This window comes from Malania oleifera, chromosome 4 (genome assembly GCF_029873635.1).
Source record: "Malania oleifera isolate guangnan ecotype guangnan chromosome 4, ASM2987363v1, whole genome shotgun sequence".
Lineage (NCBI taxonomy): Eukaryota > Viridiplantae > Streptophyta > Magnoliopsida > Santalales > Ximeniaceae > Malania > Malania oleifera.
In genome coordinates, this window is record NC_080420.1 from 113,595,178 (window position 1) to 113,607,657 (window position 12,480).

A 12,480-nucleotide genomic window follows, 5' to 3' on the forward strand; every position below is an offset into this window, starting at 1 on the left:
TTGTAATTTATATTTATCATTTTGAGTCTGTAATAGTAACATAGGAACATGGTCTGTAATAATTAATGTCTTACCTGCAGGGTATGGTAGGTAAGCTCAAAATAAAAAAGACCTAGAATGACCCTAGGACACTCATACATGCACATATATATATATATATATATATATATATATATATATATATGCACATATATATGGTTAAATGGAAAGGGTGATTACATAATTAAATTGAACCGAAATGCACTTAAGTTGCATATTCAGTCGACCATAGTGCACAAGTACAATATCTCTCGGTCGACCAAACTGGTGCCCTGGTCAATAGTTTGACCACTGCCCGGTCAACCGAGACATGCCAGTTCATTCTCACTCGGTCGACCGAACTCCCTCAGAGTCAACCATTTGACCATACGGTTGACCGAGCCAAAATCATAAGCCAACAACTTGGTCGACCGTACCCACACGTGAGAGAATCCAATGCTCCAGTCGACTAAACTACTTAGTTCAAAAACTTTCCCGGTTGACCAAACCGCATAGAAAAGAAGAATCGCCCTTGGGACACTATGTCCGGTTGATTGAACTGTTAGTTTAAATCTTGCTTGGTCGACTGAACTTGCATAACTCGGTCAACCGAACCTGCCTTCAGTCGACCGGTGCTCTTGGGTTGCCTTAATATTTTTACCGCAGTTAAAATAATAAAATGGGGTTTATTGTGTTAAATTGTTTTAAAACAATTATAATAATTCCCTATATGTCCTGGACGACTATAATCAAGGGGTTGTCTATATATACCCCCTCATTTGAAAAGATTAGTAAGAGATTAGCAAAAGTAATTATGAAAATTTCTCTCAAGTATTTTATACCCCTTCTGCTGTACACTCAACATTACAAGAAAATTTTATACACTCTCTTTGATTCTTCTTTGCAAAACCATCTTTGATAAAGAGAGCATTTATTGTATCCTCTTCATTTGCATTATTGTTGCAACTTGAGGAGTGAATATATTTGTGTGTTTTCATACATTATTTTAAAGCTAGTATATTCTCTCATTTATTACTGTTGAAATTATTTTTAGAGAGTTAACTTGAGTTGATCCCAGTTTATTTCATTGTCAAATATTATTTTGTGATAGCTCGTTTGAGCTTGTGAATCTTGCATTATTGTTGCAAGTATTCAAAGGCTGGTTCTTGTGCTTTGTGAAATATTTTTCAAACAAGCTTGATTTCGAATATCTCTTGTGTTAGAATCTTGAGAAAATCATCTTAGAGATATTTTGATTTCATTCTCTGAAAATCTTTGAAACCCTGTTTGTGGTTGATATATATCTATATATAGTTTCAAAGATAGATTGCAAACACACTCTCACACTTGGATTGACTTGTGACATTATCTTGAGAGTTGTAGTATTATCTACACTGAGCTTATCATATCTTATCATTTGGTAGTGTGTTAATTATACTGGTACATATCAGCTTGTGTAAGAAGCATTTCCTTGTACGCAAAAATTGTATTTCAAATTAGTTGTATTCCAGGCACGGGCTTGAAGAGGGAGACTAGCCCTGTTGAATAGCCTCGGACTGCCTTAGACTCGGATAGAAAAGTTATGTGCGCCATCTTGGTAAGACGTGTTGGTTGAGGTTAGCCCCTCGAATTGACCTATTGTAATCGGTACCGCTCCACCCGTGAAGTGAGCCTTTAGTGGAATCCTCAGACTTGCGAGCTAAAGGCGGGGACGTAGGCAGTATTGGCCGAACCCCGATAACATATCGTGTGTGCACTATTTATATTTTTACAATTTATATTTACTGCACATGTATGTTTTATTGTGAATGTTTGGGTTTATTATTACATAAACAAACCCTAAGTTGCGTAAAACTGCTGATCTAGTTTAACCTAGGAAGTAATTTTTAAATACCCAATTCAACCCCCTTTTGGGAATGCACCAATTCTAACACACTATCTCTCTCTCTAGAATCGGTGAGTTCTCTCTCTCTCTCTCTCTCTCTCTCTACGATTCTTTGTCGTTCGTTATCCGTTTCGAAGATCAGTGGTTCTAGCGTGGATCAGAACGGAAACTCTATGTCAGGCCATCATATATCCTTAACTGGTGAAGAGGGTATGAGTGTTATTAAATTTAAATTCAAAAGGAGGTTAGAGTGTCATTTTTCAAATGTCAGGGAAGTTTGTATCGACAAATCTCATGGCTGGATAATTTATTTTACTCGTAAACAATTGTCAACAACAGCACCACAGTGACAGCTGCATTATTCTGCTCCACTTATACTCCTTTCCTCTGGTGGGGTTGGACCTACGCTTTCAACTTCCTGACCACAAACTCTTGGCATTGTAATGAAACCCACGAAATGCTTCTCAAAGGAAACAAAGATCCTGTGGCCAAGAGTATTAGATTTCCTTCTGATTTTGCTAATTTACAAAAGATTTGATCATTTTAAACCCATTATCAGGATGACTGCATGTTTTAGCTGAATGTGTCAAGTTTTCCCTTTCATTTTATGAAATGCATGGTCAACTTAATATTTTTAAGTAGGAGGAAGATGTTGAGATCACTGTGCATCATGTACTTGGCGTAATTGACTCATTCAGGAAAAGGTCATAAGTTGCATTCTAGCAAGCATCGAAGATTGATGCATCTTTACTTTGATAACATCCAAAATGGATTAAAATTTAAATCCTTCACTGACTGTTAATTCTTCTGGATTATGTCTCATATATGCTTAAGTTTGGCGTTGAAACTATAAACACGTACAAATTGTGAAGGATATTGTGAATATTGAGTCATTTTTCCTTTATAATTATTTTTGCATACTGTGCTTACACTAACGTTCAATTGTCCAGAAATGAGTGACCTAGAAGTGCTGAAGCAAAACAAGAAGCCTTCAAGTCTCTGGTCTTAGATGCTGCAAGGCCTTTTTTGACTGGTTTGTAATTGAAATAGCACTATTCCTTGCTTCAGGATTGAATGTAGAAGCCTATGATGAAGTTTATATGCAACAGCTGGGTTGGATAACTCCCACGATCAATAGCGAGGATGCAAACACAAGGCTTTTGCTCCATACTTGTGTTTCATTGGTTAGGGGTTAGGACTCTGATGAGACTGATTGAATATTTCTTTATGAATTTGCTAATGATTTGCTTTATTTTTATTTTTTTTTGTGAATCTTTTGGTGCTTTTTGAATCAGTAAATTCTCATTGGTCATGAACTTGAGTTGGCTCCAAAGAAGAAGAGTTTAATGTATTAGCGGTTGGTCAAAATTCTTGAATTTAGAATGAACAAAACCCTAGTTAGTGTTGTAGTTTTTTTCTATATACATGACACTATGCCAGCCACTTCTTAGATTTTTTTTTTTTTCTTTTAAAAGCCCTTCCTTTTGCCCTTTAAAAAAAAAAAAAAAATTCTCAGTGATTATATATCATAAACCAAAAACATCAAAGTTGAGCATGGTGTTCCTAAATCAATAAAAGAGTAGTTGTTTACATTCTGAATAATCAAGATATGTAAAAAAGAAAGCATTAAAAAAAAAAAAAAGGAACCAAAAAACTCACTTACATATTATTCAAATTTTATCGAATGTTTCCAAACAGATTCACTTATAAGTAAAATAAAAAGTGATACAAATTGTTAAAACATCATATATATATATATATATATATATGTCTCTGTGTGTGTGTGTGTAATTGAAATATAAAATTGTATTTATTACAAAAGCTAAACGCTTTTATTTGACCTGCCAAGAATAAGGACCTTCATCTGAAAAGATTCTTCCTTCTGCCCTCCCAGACAAAAATCTTTTCTCTTCAAGTACTTCAAAAAAAGAGAACCATCCACCATTGAGATAAGAATTTTGAATATTGCATCAAAACTCATTTTGCCTTTATCTTTTGAAAACAAGTAAAATGGCATGAAAAAACTTTAGGTACAAGCGGGCTTATATAGTATTGGAAGAGTTGCAAAAATTTAGAAGTTGTAGTATTCTTAATATTTTACCATTATTCCATTCTATAATTAGCTTTTTCTATATTTGTTGTCATTGATGATACAAAAATCTTTCTTTTTTAGGCCCTTCTATAATGACATGAAAATTTTAATGTGGATACCCTCTTTTTGCATAAATATTTTAATTACAATAAAATTGACTTATATAGCTAAATACATTTAAATTATTGATTTCTTAGTTAATAAATTTCTATACTAAGAAAATGTGTTCGCCAAGAAAAATATCTAAATTAAATGCTCATCAGACTTTTAAGACTATGCACACTCATGTTTGGAGTCTATTCATAACATTTTCAAGAATATTTTATCTCAAAAAAAATTTGATGCAGCATATAAAAATATTTAAATTATTGAATTTTATATTTAATAAGTTTCTACAGTTGGGAAATGTATTCGTCAAGAAAAATCCCTAAATTAAACGCCCATCACACTTTTTAGGATTGTTTATACCAAAATTCAATTTTAATAATTTGTAATTTCATCACATAATAATATTCATAATATGTTAGATAAAATATGAGTGTCAGTTTCGAGTCTATTCGTAACACTGTCAAGAATATTTTATCTCAAAAAATTTCATGCAACATAAAAAAAATAAATAAATTTATGAGAGCGTGACAAATGTAATTTCTATCAAAAGAAATTTCAAACAATTTAGGAGAACATGATTGAAAAATAATTATTTTTAAATTTTGAATTTTAACGCTAATGAGGTCATGCCCAAAACTAAGTTAATATTTTTGAATACTAACAATTCAAGGAAAAGTTTTAAAATAGAAATATATTTAATATTAGATATTCATTTCATCATGGACATTGTCTGCCAAAACCACTATTTTTTCAGTAAATCAAAGAAGAAATTTTATTAAGCAAACTAATTAAGTTGAAATGCATAGGAAAACCACAACTCTAAAATACTTAATGAGATACCTAAAACACTAGTTGAGATGCTAACTTTAATAAATATTTTATTAACATTTTATTATTAGGATCTTCATAATTCACTATGGTGACCTCCTTTATTATTAGGGCCAACATGTTTGGTGTTCAAATTTTTACTAATAGAGATATAATTAAAAGTTTTTTTTTTATTATTAATTGAGAATTCACATTGGACATGCATGAACTACATAAAAGTTCCAATCTTTTAACTGGTAAATACATATTTTTTTTTAAAAATATTTTTCATTTAATGTATTAAATAATTACACTCAAGGTGTAATAAAATTTTCTAGTTCAAATTATTTGTAAAGTGTGTTTACTTTTTAGACATCAAATAATATTGTTGTAAAAAATAATTATAGGAACTTCTAAGGATTTGTTTGGTTGTGAAAAATAACTTTCATTTTTCATTTTTTTTCAAAAATGTAAAAAAAAAATTAATTAATTTTCATTTTAACAATGTTTATATGGAATAAATGAACAATAATAATATAATAAATTGTCATCGTTTGCTTGCGGAAATAGTTTCATTTAGGAAAAAGATACTAACCTTCCCTGATATTTAACAAAAAGATAGAAAATTCCCCTAAGGTTTCGAAAATCTTAAAGACCTCTTATGAAGTTTTAAGAATTGCAAAAATTTCTCCTAAAGTTTGTCAAAAGATACAAACATTTATTTGTTTTTTTGTAAAAAGGCAAGTCTTTGAAAAGAACATTTGTGTCCTTTTGATAAATTTTTAGAGAGGTATGCAATGTTTTTAAAATTCCAAGAGGTCAATAGGGATTTTAAAACCTTAGGAGAGGTTCTTGTCTTTTTGTCAAACCTCATGGGAGGTTAGTATCTTTTGTCATTTTATTTTATTATCTTTAATTTTTTAAATAATTACAAAAAATGCTACCTTATTTTTCAATTTTTAAAATTTACATATAAAAATTGGAAAATAATTTTTTTTATCATTTTTCTAAATTTCTAGCTCTTACTTTGTGTATGGAAGTATGGAAATCAGATACTATACTTTAATTTATGTGGATGGAAATCAGATACTATACTTTAATTTATGTGGATTATATATAGAGTTTCTTTTAAATTCATACAAATTTAAAATCAAATCACCAAAAGTGCATGGTCCTAAGTATTACCTAATATAATGTTCTAGAAAATTGAAAAATGAGTTGTCTTCCTTGTAATTTTTTTTCAAATCTAGAAATACAAAACGAAAAATTTCTTTGCACATTCAAACGAACACTTTATTTTTTATCTTTAAATAGAATCTTGAAAAACTAAAAAAGGAAAAATCAAATTTTTAATAATTTTTAGAAACTGAATAATAAAAAATAAAAAATATTTTCTACAATTAAATATGCCCTTAAATTTAGACAACAAACAAATACTTTTTTATAAAACAAACTTTTCTAATACGAAAAATGCTAATCGATTAAAATATTATATATATATATATATATATATATATATATATATATGTATATATGTTATAATGAAAGTTTGTTTAGTCCCTTAGAGGGAACACATGATTTGAGCTATATATATACAATGGGAACTGAGAAGTGCTAGCCCATTAGGTTTCATGTTGATTTTAATCATGACAAAGCAAATAAGAATTAGTACATGTATTATATAAGTTTGAATTCCATGAATTATTATATGAAAGTTATTTTATTTATGTTTATAGATAGAAATCATTTGGTATATAGGGTTAAGTATGTTAATACGTAGCTAAAAGCCAACTTGAGTATCATATAATAAAATGATTGTATATTTTTATTGAAAGCTCCAAATGTGACAAGACCCTTTATATTTAAAAATAAACTCATAAATCTTTTCAAAAATATTCAATTTGACTCTTATATATCTAGAGTTAAGATGAGTATTTTTGTAAAAGTGGAGCCTATGTCTTAAGAAAAAAAGTCAAACTATAATTTTTCACTATTTATGAATATAAATCTATATTTTATTCCACGTAAATCTAAAAATTATATTATTATTTCATACAAAATTACACTCATCATTCTCTTCAGAAAAGTTTTATGTAGATGTTTTGGAGCTATATGGTCATTCTGCACTTCCATAAAGTTAGAATCAGAAATAGGTATATTGCAGTTAATTAGAAATATCTTACTGGAAAATTATTGAAAATATTTCTTTCTTTATTTATATCGAAGTAGATGTTATGTGGATTCCATAACAATATGACATGCTAAATTTGAATGAATATTCGATTTGTTATGAATTGTATAAATCAACTAACAAATTCTATCATTTGTCAAAAAAGTAGCTCAATATATATGTAGTGTTTGAATTTTATCTCTTCAACGGCTATTCCAATTGATATGATTCTTTTTTATTTAGAAATTAGACTTGTTGATAAGTCAATATGAATTTTTTAAAAAATTTTATTTGGTATTTACTGACCATTTGTGATTTTATAAAATATATCACCTCACCTAAAAATCAGATTTCTTGTTATATTATTGATTGTTTAGATCCAACCCTAATCACATTGAGCCAAAACATCTCCAATGTCTAGTAGAAATTTTTTGGCTATAAAAGGAATAAAATTTCAAGGAAGAATGACAAGTGAAATCAATATTAAAATTGTCTCTCATTCTCCTCTATATTTCTAAGTTATAGAGTGTTTTGTTCTTATTTACGAGAACATTTTCTTGTATAAGATTTTTTCATTAGTTTTAACTCTCTCCAAGTTCCAAATCTCATTTATTTGAGAGAACTTGTGTAATGACCCCAAAATTATTACCATTTTTTTTAATATACTATTATTTTGATACTCATAATACTATTCACTATAACGTCTCGGACCTCAAGTGGTACCGAGGATACCTGTTCACTAAACATACCACCTGTAATGACCCAAAATTTACACCATTTTTAAAAAACATATAAATTACTCTGATACCCTTGTAATACCTGCTACAACATCTCAGACCCCAGATGGGCACTGAGGTATCTTTGTACACAAATTGACATACCTATGCAGCAGAAAACATAAAATCATACACCCATATTTAAAATAACAAAATTCAATGCTTCCATACCATACATACTTATTTACACATCACCCATGTAGTGACCCGAACCCGTAAATAAGGAAAATAAATAAGAAAAGGGTAAAGAGGGAATTTCAGTAGGGTTCATCGACGAAGGCAATATGTTCGTCGACGAAGTCCCTTCAGTTCTTTGTCGCTGAAATTCAGAGCGTCGTAGACAAAGAAATACTTAGCAAACCAAAGAAAATATCCGGATGGGGTTTGTCGACGAAGGTATAGCTTCGTCCACGAACTGAGTGGCTAGCTTGTCGACAAAGGCACTATCTCGTCGACGAATTTGACTCGGTCAAAGGCTTTATAAATATCATTTTTGGTTGCTTAAGGGTGAAGAAAACCCAAAAGCTCTCTGTTGACCTTATTGGTCATATCCCGTTTTGATTATAACAAATATTATGATATTTAATGATTTATGAGTTTGTGTGCAGGACTAATCGGAAGTATCATATGGTGCAAGCACATGAGCTTAAAGAAGATGAAGACTCAAAATGTTTATTCATTGTAATTTATATTTATCGTTTTGGGTTTGTAATAGTAACATAGAAACATGATTTGTAACAATTAATGCCTTACCTGCATGGTATGGTAGGTAAGCTCAAAATGAAAAAAAGACTTAGAATGACCCTAGGACACTCATACACGGGCATATATATATGGTTAAATGGAAAGGGTGATTACATAATTAAATTGAACCGAAATGCACTTAAGTTGCATGTTCGGTCGACCATACTGCACAAGTACAATATCTCTCGGTCGACCAAACCGGTGCCCGGGTCAATAGTTTGACCACTTCCCGGTCGACCGAAACATGCCAGTTCATTCTCACTCGGTCAATCAAACTCCCTTTGAGTCAACCATTTGACCATACGGTCGACCGAGCCAAAATCATAAGCCAACAACCTGGTCGATCGTACCCACACATGGGAGAATCCAACACTTCGGTCGACCGAACTACTTAGTTCAAAAACCTCTCGGTCGACCGAACCGCACAGAAAAGGCCCTTGAGACACTATGTCTGATCAACCGAACTGTTAGTTAAAATCTTGCCTAGTTGACCGAACTTGCACAACTTGGTCAACCAAACCTGCCTTCGATCGACCGGTGCTCTCGGAATGCCCTAATATTTTTACTGCGGTTAAAATAATAAAACGGGGTTAATTGTTAAATTGTTTGAAAACAATTATAATAATTCTCTATATGTCATGGATGGCTATAATCAAGGGGTTGTCTATATATACCCCCTCATTTGAAAAGATTAGTAAGAGATTAGCAAAAGTAATTAGGAAAATTTCTCTCAAGTATTTTATACCCCTTTTTCTATATACTCAACATTACAAGAAAATTTTATACACTCTCTTTGATTCTTCTTTGCAAAACCATCTTTGATAAAGAGAGCGTTTATTATATCCTGTTCATTTGCATTATTGTTGCAATTTGAAGAGTGAATATATTTGTGTGTTTTCATACATTATTTTAAAGCTAGTATACTCTCTCATTTATTACTGTTGAAATTATTTTTAGAGAGTTAGCTTGAGTTGATCCCAGTTTATTTCATTGATAAATATTATTTTGGGATAACTTGTTTGAGCTTGTGAATCTTGCATTATTGTTGCAAATATTTAAAGGCTGGTTCTTATGCTTTGTGAAATATTTTTCAAACAAGCTTGATTTCGAATATCTCTTGTGTTAGAATCTTGACAAAATCATCTTAGAGATATTTTGATTTCATTCTCTGAAAATCTTTGAACCCCTATTTGTGGTTGATATATATCTATATATAGTTTCAAAGATAGATTGCAAACACGCTTTCACACTTGGATTGACTAGTGACATTTTCTTGAGAGTTGTAGTATTATCTACACTGAGCTTATCATATCTTATCATTTGGTAGTGTGTTGATTATACTGGTACATATCAATTTGTGTAAGAAGCATTTCCTTGTATGCAAAAATTGTATTTCAAATTAGTTGTATTCTAGACACTAGCCTGAAGAGGGACATTAGCCCTGTTGAATAGTCTCGGACTGGCTTAGACCCTGTTAGGAAGGCTAGATGCGTCATCCTGGTAAGGTGTGTTGGTTAAGGTTAGCCCTTTGAATTGGCCTTATTGTAATTGGTGCCGCTCCACCCGCGAAGTGAGCCTTTAGTGGAATCCTCGGGCTTGCAAGTTAGAGGCGGGGACGTAGGCAGTATTGGCCGAACTCCGATAATATATCATGTGTGCACTGTTATATTTCTGCAATTTATATTTGCTGCACATATATGTTTTATTGTGAATGTTTGGGTTTATTATTGCATAGTTAGACCCTAGGTTGCATAATACTGCTGATCTAGTTTAACCTAGGAAATAATTTTTAAATACCCAATTCGCCCTCCCTTTTGGGAACACCAATTCTAACAATTGGTATCAAAGCCTCGTGGCATTGACTTAAACGTTTTTGCTAAAAGATCGAGATGGCTCATATTGGTGTATCCCCCTTTGGAGAGGGACAGTCACCTTCCAGTCCTCCGTTATTTTGTGGTGTTGATTACACAGCCTGAAAAATTAAAATGTGCATATTTGTAAAATCTATGAATTGGAGGGCCTGATAGGTGATTGATAAGGGAATTGTATGCCAGTAGAAGATGAAATTAATTTGTTGCTTGCAAATTCGCATGTCATGGACATGCTATATTGTGCTTTAGACTCTAATATTTTGCTTGAAATTATGGCATGTACAAATGCGAGGGAGATTTGGGTTGAGCTGGAAAAGAATTATGGAGAGACCCAGGAAAAGGAAACCATCACTCTAGAGATGTCATGTTAAGATAATCAGGGAGTGGTAAGTGATAGGGATAGGCATCAACAGAACATGAGGTATATGATTGTTACTCTAGCTCGTTTGAGGATTCATGTGTTGAATGTTCTGTTGCTACATGTGGTGAATCATCTATTGAATATTGTGATAATCTTGTTATTGATGCACGTAATGATTCTTGTGAAAAATATTGCAATATATTGTATAATGAATCATCTGGTATTCCTTGTGAAAATACTATTGTTGTTGCATGCAATGAGTCATGTGAAAATTATTGTGTTAATTCTTTTGATGAATCATGTGCTGAATTGATAAATGAAAGCATGCCTTCATGTGAAAAACTGGAAAATGCTTTATTGAAAATGAATAATTTTCTAGTTAGGGTGAACAAGAAGAAGGTATCTTTCAAAAATGAAAATGAAAGGATAGCTCAACAGTTAGAAAAATTGAAGGAATATCATGCTATCCTTGAGAAGAAAAAGATTAAGAAGGTCTTGAAAATCATCTGCTTAGAAAGAAAGATTGAAGATAGTTATGAAATGATTTTCAAATCCAAAGACGGGAAGTATAGTTCAAATAACCCCTTAGAAGTTAAAAGAAGTAAATTGTTTAAAAACGGTTCATTTTATAAATCCCGTAGTCATCAAAATTTTTCATGCCTCATTGAGCAAAAATAGAATAAATAAGCATAATATTTTTTGTATATTCAATACCTGCTAATTTTTCAAAGTTATGTGGCACGTATGGTTTAACTGCTTGCTTAGAAGTGCCAGAGGCTTAAAAAGGAAATGAAATGGATAATCAGCAAAGCGAACCCTGTAGGACTTGAGGAAAAATGGATTCAAATTGAAATTATCTTCTAGTTAATTTTTCCTTAGTTCCTAGGTTTACGGGTTGTGATCATTGTAGGCTTAGGAAGTGGTTTGTGCTTAAAATGAAAATTCTTAGTATATGTATTCACTATGCACTTTTGCCATACTAAGAATCATAAGATTAGCAAGCTGATTAAAAAATTGGATAAATTCCACTTCCAAATGGACTAGGCATTTTTGTTAGGTAAATATTTCCAAATGCTTAACTCATGTTTAAATATAATACTTTAAGTTAAGTCACTGTTGTCGATTGTACAAAATTGAGTATTAGGGTTCCATCTTATATCACATATCACTATACCCTAAACTCACTTTTGAATATGAAAAGCCTAAATCAAAGTCAAGTCATCACTGTAAGCTTAAAGCACTATTGATCATAAATGACTAATATATATTGAGTGCTTCTCATAGTTATAACCAAATTAGAGGCATCCACTAAGGGATTGGTCCCTTTGAGTTTAAATTGTAAATCCTTTAATTTTGGTTTAATCCCTCAATAGGAAATCTTTACCAAACCACGGTCATATCAGGTATAGATTCATCCTTTGCTTGGTTTGTATTCTTGTTCCAAATTTTGATAATATCTAAAGGATACTTTCTAATCACCAAAGAGCATTGTTCACAACATTCACATATCCTATATGCTCTTTGCCCAAGCATGGACATGATAACCATCACAGAAATATTTTGAAAAATGTCATGTTTATCCTAAATAATCTTCTATACCCATTAGTGATTTAAAATTTTCAAAAAGTATTTATTTGTCTTACCTTCA